The sequence below is a fragment of the Salmo trutta genome, chromosome 4 (assembly GCF_901001165.1).
Source record: "Salmo trutta chromosome 4, fSalTru1.1, whole genome shotgun sequence".
Taxonomy (NCBI): domain Eukaryota; kingdom Metazoa; phylum Chordata; class Actinopteri; order Salmoniformes; family Salmonidae; genus Salmo; species Salmo trutta.
This window is the reverse complement of record NC_042960.1, coordinates 12,328,336-12,338,193: the sequence shown is the minus strand read 5'-3', so window position 1 is coordinate 12,338,193 and position 9,858 is coordinate 12,328,336. Positions and strand designations below refer to the sequence as shown.

Below are 9,858 nucleotides of genomic sequence, written 5' to 3'. Positions count from 1 at the left end.
GTGTATGTACCTGAGGGTGTATATATCTCTATCACCTGTCTCTTACAGGAGGAAGAGAGTCCAGAGGTGCTGCTGGTGAAGGAGGGGAGTGAGGAGGGTCTGGGAAACCCTGAGGGGACCATGGTCATGGAGGACAACCAGACTACACCTCCTCCTGAACCCACAGATGAACCAGCTGAGCAGCACAGGACCACACACAGTCTCACTGAGGTGAGCCCGCTGTAAACTACTGTCTGTATGGTGTTAGGTCAGGGCCTGTATCCACAGAGTGGGAGTGCTGATCTGGATCAGTTGTGTCTTTGTAGATCATAATGAATGACTATATAGGCAGATGGGGACCTGATCCTAGATCAGCACTCTTACTCTGATGCTTTGTGAATACGGCCCAGGTCTTGACCATGCCTTTGAATTATAAAACTATTAAAGAGTGTTAAGTGATCAAATTAACTAACATGTTTGCATAATACTCATAGCAGTCCCTCATTGCCCAATCAGAAGATGCTCCATAGTAGGGTGCTCATATCAGATTTCTTGATCCAACATCCTCTCACTCTGTATCTCTTACAGTCAGTAGACATGGAGGATGGGAAGCCTGATCTGCTGCTAGTCAAAGAGGAGACAATAGAAGATGGACCAGAGAGCATTGATCTGCTGAGTGGACTAAAGATGGGGGAGCAAGGTAAGGGAGAAATACATACAGTGCCTTCAGTAAGTATTCATACCCCTTGACTTATCCACATTTGTTGTGAATTCAAAATGTATTAAATAAATAACAAATCCTCACCCATTTACACACAATACCTCATAATGACAAAGTGAAAACATGTTTTTAGACATTTAAAAAAAAAGAAATTCAGAAATATCTAAGTCGCATAAATATTCACACTCCTGTGTCAATACATCCTAGAATCACCTTTGGCAGAAATTACAGCTGTGAGTCTGTCTGGGTAAGTCCTGCTGAAAAGTGAATTTGTCTCCCAATGTCGGTTGGAAAGCAGACTGAACCAGGTTTTCCTCTAGGATTTTGACTATGGATCTATTCTCTAGGATCTATTCAATTTATTTTCATTACCAAAAAAACTCCCTAGTCCTTGCGGATGACAAGCATACCAATAACATGATGCAGCCACCACCATGCTTGAAAATATGAAGAGTGGTACTGGATCCGCCACAAACATAACACTTTGTATTCAGGACATAGTTAATTTCTTTGCCATATTTTTTGCAGTTTTAATTTAGTGCCTTGTTGCAAACAGGATGCATGTTTTTCTTATGTTTATTTTTTGGGTGGGAGGTACTTTTTTTAAATACATTTTAGCGTGATATCCAATTGTCCCATCGCTGCAACTCCTGTATGGACTCGGGAGAGGCAAAGTTCGCGAGCCGTGCGTCCTCCGAAACACGACCCCGCCAAGCCACACTGCTCACTTAACCCGGAAGCCAGCCACACCAATATGTCAGAGGAAACACTGTACAGCTGGCGACTGAAGTCAGAGTGCCTGCGCCCGGCCACAAGGAGTCGCTGGAGCGCGATAGGACAAGGACATCCCAGCCGGCCAAACCCTCCCCTAACCCGGACGACGCTGGGCCAATTGTGCGCCGCAGCCCAGGATCGAACCAGGATCTGTAGTGACGCCTCTAGCACTGCGATGCAGTGCATTAGACTGCTGCACCACTCGGGAGGCCCTACAGGATGCATGTTTTGGAATATTTGTATTCTGTACAGGCTTCCTTCTCACTCTGTCATTTAGGTTGGTATTGTGGAGTAACAACAATGTTGTTGATTCATACTTAGTTTAGTTTAACGGCTGTGACAGGAGAAAACTGTTTTAAAGTCACTATTGGCATCATGGTGGAAATCTCCTGAGTGGTTTCCTTCCTCTCCGCAACCAAGTTAGGAAGGACACCTGTATCTTTGTAGTGACTGGGTGTATTGATACAACATCCGATGTTTAATTAATAACTTCACCATGCTCAAAGGGATATTCAATGTCTGCTTTTTTGTTTATCCATCTACCAATAGGTGCCCTTCTTTGCGAGGCATTGGAAAACCTCCCTGGTCTTTGTGATTGAATCTGTGTTTGAAATTCACTGCTCGACTGAGGGACCTTTTAATTATCTGTATGTGTGGGATACAGAGATGAGTCATGTTAAACACGTATTTCACACAGTGAGTCCAAGCAACTTATGATGTGACTTGTTAAGCACATTTTTACTCCTGAACTTACTTAAATTTGCCATAAAAAAAGGGTTGTGTAATTATTAACTCAAGATATTTCAGCTTTAAATATTTTATGAATTTGTAAAAATGTCTAAACTTAATTCCACTTTGACATTATGGGGTATTGTGTGTAGGTCTCAAAATGTGGAAAAAGTCAAGAGGTGTGAATACCCTCTGAAGGTACTGTATAGCCTACATACTGTAGAGTAATAGATATTCAATGGGAATAGTGATGCACCTGGCTATTGTTTGTTCTTCATTCATGAAATCAATAAAACGTATGTTTACATAGAAAAACACACATTATAACGTATGAACTTGACTCATGAACTTGACGGGTGGCTCGTCTCAGACCATCCCGCAGGTGAAGAAGTTCAATGTGGAGGTCCTGGGCTGGTGTGGTTACACGTGGTCTGCGATTTGTGAGGCCGGTTGGACGTACTGTCAAATTCTCTAAAACAACGTTGGTAGAGAAATTAACATGAAATTCTATGGGAACAGTTCTGGTGAACATTTCTGCTGTCAAAATGCCAATTGCATACTCTATCAAAACTTGAGACATCTGTGGCATTGTGTTGTGTGACAAAACTGCACCTTTTTACAGTGGCCTTTTATTGTCCCCAGAACAAGGTGCACCTGTGTAATGATCATACTGTTTAATCAGTAGCTTGATATGCCACACCTGTCAGTTGGATGGATTGTCTTGGCAAAGGAGAAATAGTCACTAACAGAGATGTAAACAAATTTGTATTTGGTATTTTATTATTATTATTTTTTCGGGGGGGTCTCGGATGGTTGAGGGGCAGCTCTCAGGGAACTGTGGGGGGATCTTGGAGGGTTTGTGGCCTGGCGGTTGGGAGCTTGGGTCGGTAGGTCGCCGGTTCAGGTCCCCGTTTTGACTTGGTGAGAGACCAGTCGACGTGCCCTTGGGCAGGGTGTTGACCCTGGTTGTTTCAGTGGGTCTCTCTGGATGAGAGTCTGTTAGATGACTGAATGTAATGTACATTTTGAGTGGCTTCACTGCAGGTAGATTGTATGATTTAATAATTTACAAATAAATTGGGCACAACATTTGAGAGAAATACGTTTTTTTGTGCATATGGAACATTTTGGGGATCTTTTATTTCAGCTAATGAAACATGGGACAAACTTTACATGTTGCGTTTGTATTTTTGTTCAGTATATAAATAGTATATCAAGAAGTTATGCGAAGTCTTACCTTACATCTTTGCCACTTTTAGTGTCAAGTGTACAATATACCATTGAGCATTGACAGTACCTAACCTAACCACCTCTTTCCCCCAATCACTCTCTCGGGTAAAGGACATCTTACTGGAGGCCACAGGAGCTAAATCTGACCCGTTTATTTCAGAAAGGCTCCCCTCAGCTATTCACTTGCTTACATGTGCATCCTTATTTACTGTATCTGCCATAGGGGAGTTTGTGAGACTTCCCTACAACATTGTTATCCAATTCTACTCGTGTACCGGTAATAACCTCCTCTCTTCTGGTGTCAGTCTGCAGATCAGAGGCTGCAGGTTCTGGAGGATCGACTCTGGTCAAGCAGGAGAGGACTGAATGGACAACAGTAGTGTCGAAAGGAAAATTTTCTAAAATTGGAGTGGAGGATACTTGTATGTCAGTTAATGAATAGTTTCTTTTTGGGATGCGTTTGTTGAGTAAGGATGCATATGTGGGAGACACCGTTTGAGGTGTGAAGTATGCGCTGAGAAAAGTGGAGTCTATCTGAGTGACCAGGAGCCGTCTTATTTCGATTGATTGTATTTCTGAAGAATATAGGAAGATTGCAGTGGGTCTCAAAAGAATACGGACAAGAGAAGTATCGTGCTTTGAACTTTGTAGCAGAGCACCCCTCAAAATAGTCATCTCAGGGCTGATGACGGATGTTCAGGTTGAACATCTGAAGAGAATTCCTGGTTTGGTTGGCGCCCGGTGTCTGACCCGCTGGGTGAATGTAGGAAAAGAAGAAAGTCTGTCGGTCATGTTGTTTTTTTTTGTGAAAAAGAACCTACCTACGCATGTGAAGCTTGGTTATGTAAGATACGCTGAAGAGCTTTTGTCCCCAAACCATTGCAGTGTAATTTTTTTTAAAGGATTTGACCATGTTTCAAGAATGGCATGTAGAAAGACGACAGTGTTGCAATTGTTGTGGATCATTATCCCGAGTTCCTGCAGTGCCCTGTAAGGATGAAGGAGATTGAGGTGGCAAAAGTTAGAGCGATCAACTGAATTTCCTATGCGGAGGTGATTAAAAGAGTTGAGAAAACAAGTGAAGATATGGTAGTGAATTAATTGAATCAGATGGCTAATTCATCACAAAACCCATTGATATATTGCCAACTACTTTAATATGATTTTTTCCATTGGCAAGATCAGCAAATTTAGGCATGACATGCCAGCAACAAACACAAATCCAAGTATATCTGACCAAATTATGAAAGACAAGCATTGGAATTTTGAATTCCATGAAGTGAGTGTGGAAGAGTTGAAAAAATTGTTGTCTAGCGATAATGACAAGACACCGGGGTCTGACAACTTGGATGGAAAATTACTGAGGATAATAGGGGATGATATTGCCACTCCTATTTGCCATATCTTCAATTTAAGCCTACTAGGAAGTGTGTTCCCTCAGGCCTGGAGGGAAGCTAAAGTCATTCCGCTACCTAAGAATAGTAAAGCCCCTTTACTGGCTCAAATAGCCGACCAATCAGCCAGTTACCGACCCTTAGTAATCTTTTGGAGAAAATAATTGTTTGACCAGATACAATGCTATTTTACAGTAAACAAATTGACAACAGACTTTCAGTACGCTTATAGGGAAGGGCATTCAAAAAGCACAACACTTACACAAATTATTGATGATTGGCTGTGAGAAATTGATGATAAAGATTGTGGGGGCTGTTTTGTTAGACTTCAGTGAGGCTTTTGACATTATCAATCATAGTCTGCTGCTGGAAAAACGTATGTGTTGTGGCTTTACACCCCCTGCTATATTGTGGATAAAGAGTTACCGGTCTAACAGAACAGAGGGTGTTCTTTAATGCCTCACCAACATAATCCAGTTTCAGAATGGGTGGCAAGGAATAAGTTGGTCCTAAATATTTCAAAAACTAAAAGCATTGTATTTGGGACAAATCATTCACTAAACCCTAAACCTCAACTAAATATTCTAATAAATAATGTGGAAATTTAGCAAATTGAGGTGACTAAACTGCTTGGAGTAGTGTCATGGACAAAACATATTGATACAACAGTAACTAAGATGGGGAGAAGTCTGTCCATAATAAAATGCTACCCTGCCCTTTTTAACCGCACTATCAACAAGGCAGGTCCTGCAGACCCTGGTTTTGTCGCACCTGGACTACTGTTCAGTGGTGTGGTCAGGTGCCACAAAGTGGGACTTGGAAAATTGCAGTTGGCTCAGAACAGGGCTGGCCCCTGGATGTACACACAGAGCTAACATTAATAATATGCATGTAAATCTCTCCTGGCTCAAAGTGGAGGAGAGATTGACTTCATCACTACTTTTATTTGTGAGAGGTATTGACATGTTGAATGCACCGAGCTACTACATAGAGCCCAGTGGCGATCGGTGCCGTTTATGATGAGGGAGGACGATTTATTTTTAATGATCATGGCTTTATTTCTATTACCACATATTGGATGACTGTCATTAATATTCCATTCACCCAGGTCAATGTAACATTGATAGGTTTAGGCTACTCCATGATACTCAAATTTTCCCTATACCCATCATGAGTTATCCACAACCTAGCCTATGAATGAAAGTTTACAACGTAGGTGCACAAAGGTCGATAGAAACATTTGAGGTGACAGACAGTGACACATGGACAGAGTGACACATTCAAAACCGCCTTGCACACTCTTGCCTGCATCTAGCTGATCTAGGGTGTAATCATAAGTCCAACAGTTGTAAATGAGAGCTTCTATTGGAAAAATTCAGGTGTTTATCCCCGTTCCGTTCCGCTTGCTTCCGTTTAAGAAACTGTTTAACAGAATCGGCGGAATTAATACACCCCTGATCACGTGTAAACACAGTTCACTTTCATAGCAGCCACGTTGTATTCCTTTTCACATCTATGCACTCCCCTCCTTTTACCTTTTCCCTTCGTTTGTGGACTTCGATGCACAACACATCAGCTGTACTGTATGTGACCAGGCAAAAAACCCTTTCCAAACCATATCATAACCACTACACACAGCCTACATCGTTGTCAACATTCCTAATAGAACTAACGCATTAGTAAACCCACTACAATCATGCAGTAAGGTTAAAGTGTATAGCCAGTAAGCAGTTTAGCAGTTACACCTGTGTGCCCCAGTAGCAATAAATTAGTAAAACCAAAAGCTTACCTTGACTTGGAAGAGTTCCAGTGTTGTGTTGGATAGTCTTAGCCAGCTAGCTAACGTAGCATCCCTCTGTTTGAGCAGGGTGTTTGAGTAGGCTAAACTAGTTAGCTGTATTTGCTAGCTAAGTAAGTGAAACTGAAAGTGAAAAAACATTAAGAAATTTCTCTCTTGTTTCTCAATTTTTGAAGAAATTAATTAGTTAAACTGTTAAATTATTGTCTTTCTCTCTCTTTGAGTCAACTACTTACCACAGTTTAGACACTGCAGTGCTAGCTAGTTGTAGCTTATGCTTTCAGTACAAGAATAATTATCTGATCCTTTGATTGGGTGGACAACCTGTCAGTTCATGCTGCAAGAGCTCTGATAGGTTGTAAGTCTATGGAAGGGGGTGAGAACCATGAGCCTCCTAGGTTTTGTATTGAAGTCAATGTACCCAGAGGATGGAAGCTAGCTATCATCCGGCTACACCATGGTGCTACCGTACAGAATGCTGTTGAGGCTAGTGTAGACCTTCATTTCAAAACAGTGTGTTTTAATCATTCATTTGGTGACATGTGAATATATTTAGTATAGTTTTATCTAAAAAGGATAACTTTTTAAATGTTTTACAATTTTTATGAAATTCATAGAGGAGGATGGTCCTCCCCTTCCTCCTCTAAGGAGCCTCCATTGATAGAGCCATGACTACATGGAACTCTATTCCACATCAAGTAACTCATTCTAGCAGTAAAATTAGATTTAAAAAAACAGATAAAAATACACCTTATGGTATAGCGGGGACTGTGAAGCAACACAAAACAGGCACAGACACATGCATACACACAAACACATGATAACATACGCACTATATACCCACGTAGAAATGAATTTTGTGTTATAGATATGTGGTAGTAGAGTAGGGGCCTGAGGGCACACACTTAATGTGTTATGAAATCTGTTGTGAATGTATGGGGATCCATAATAAATACAAAATGCACCACAGCATGTAGTAAATGTTTGCTGCTAGTCAAACTATACCCTGTGTGTTTAAAAATATGGATTTTTTTTGGCATCATTGCTACATTTATAAACTGAAGGGTCAAAGTTTTTGGGACTGAAGGATTTTACATCTGACTTTATTTATTTATTTTTGATTTCACCTTTATTTAACCAGGTAGGCCAGTAGAGAACAAGTTCTCATTTACAACTGCGACCTGGCCAAGATAAAGCAAAGCAGTGCGACACAAACAACAACACAGAGTTACAGATAAACAAACGTACAGTCAATAACACAAAATAAAATAAAAATACTTGTTAAATCCACCGTGTAGATGAAGGGGAGGAGACAGGTGAAAGAAGGATTGTGTACGTGTGCCATTCAGAGGTTGAATGGGCCAGACAAAAATATTTTAAGTGCCTTTGAACGAGGCATGGTAACAGGTGCCAGGTGCACCTTTTTGAGTGTGTCAAGTACTGCAACGCTGCTGGGTTTTTTACGCTCAATAGTTTCTCGCGTGTATCAAGAATGGTCCAACACCCATCCAGCCATCTTGACACAACTGTGGGAAGCATTGGCATTAACATGAGCCAGCATCCCTGTGGAACACTTGACCCTTGTAGAGTCCATACCGAATAATTGAGGCTGTTCTGAGGGCAAATGGGGGTATTATTATTATTATATTATTTAGGAGTTCTTAATGTTTTGTACACTCAGTGTATATCACACAATGTCTGGATTCAACATTCTACCCAGGAATATTCAACACTGAAATCTGTTCCTCTCATTATTCCAAATGCTTCTGTGGATCTTTTCTGTTGACAATAATGAATTTCATTTTTAGCAGGCTCATATCAGATTTCTTGATCCAACATCCTCTCACTCTGTATCTCTTACAGTCAGTAGACGTGGAGGATGGGAAGCCTGATCTGCTGCTGGTCAAAGAGGAGACAATAGAGGATGAACCAGAGAGCATTGATCTGCTGAGTGGACTAAAGATGGGGGAGCAAGGTAAGAGAGAAATACATATAGCCTAGATACAGTAATAGATCTTCAATGTGAATAGTGATGCGCCTGGTTTTATTATTTTTGTATTAAACACATATGAAACAATATCAATACAATTTGTATGAAATACAAAAAAAGAAACGATATGATGCATATCAACATGAGTCATAAGCTAGGGTTCCATCCAATTGGTGACCGATTTTAATTAGAATATTATCAAATCTGCATTTTCCCACCAGTGGTGTGTTTCCAACAAACTGACTTGAGGATAAAAAGCAGTGTGTAATGATGTAGTGTATTTTTATCTGTAATAAACTGGATGCTTTCCCGAGTCGTAGTGGGAGGACCACACAACGTGACTCCATGTTTACTTCGATATGATGGTTATTTTATCAATATTTTTGCATAATTCATTTTACAGACAAAGATTCCACCATGTGTAGCGTATTTCGTTTTGTCGAATTTTGGAAAGTTTAACAACAAATTTGCTGTTTCCATCAAGCCTGTTGACATTTTTTAATCTTACGTTTACTTTACTCACATAAGAGGTTGGATGGGAACCTGGCTATAGACGTCACCAGGCCATGTCTACAACTTTTTCTGTTGTGTCATGTTTGTTAAATCAGGATTGTAACATTTGCCTATTTGTGTTTGGTTGGAAGCTAGAGGCAAATGGGCTACCATCTTAGATTCCCAGACCCAGAGTGGTGCTGCCATGGGTCCAGGGGATGACATCACTGAGCAGGCCAGGACCAGAGTCGACATAGTGGAGGTCAGTGGATGGGACAGCATCCTCAACTCTGGGCTGGGGAACAGCACTGTTAATCACAACCAGAAACAAACAGTTGAGCACAAAACAACAACCGAACAAGACTCCATGACAACAGACTCGCTTTAACCATGGCGAGGCATAGATTTGGTCTGCAGGGACGGGGAGGTGTCCGTATGCAGTGGGAGAGAACAGACACAGACTTGGCTAGTGATGCTCCGTCCTGCTCCTATAGTTGTGATTCAGAGAGACTGATGGCACCTCAGGTTAACCCCCTAACAGGTGCTGCCTTCAGCATACCTTCTATAGGATCTATCGATTGGAACATGGATCCTGCGACAACACAGACACTCCCTGGCCTTCATCCTCCTCACACTCTCCTAATGTTAAACCAGACCTCAGACAATGCCAGTGCCTCAACACTAAATGGCTACACAAGCCCAATGACAGTAGTAGTAATGCTATCAGCAGATCTGGTGGCAAAGAGAAGCG

The 9,858-nt window shown here is 41.3% G+C and overlaps 1 long non-coding RNA gene across 1 annotated transcript; it reads left to right on the top strand.

Annotated features, from left to right (window-relative positions):
- The first annotated feature begins 8,552 nt into the window (after positions 1-8,552).
- On the top strand, positions 8,553-9,815 carry LOC115191401 (uncharacterized). The gene is made up of 2 exons (XR_003877659.1): positions 8,553-8,600; positions 9,260-9,815. It is a non-coding gene; the product is annotated as an uncharacterized LOC115191401 (long non-coding RNA).
- Positions 9,816-9,858: the final 43 nt, after the last annotated feature.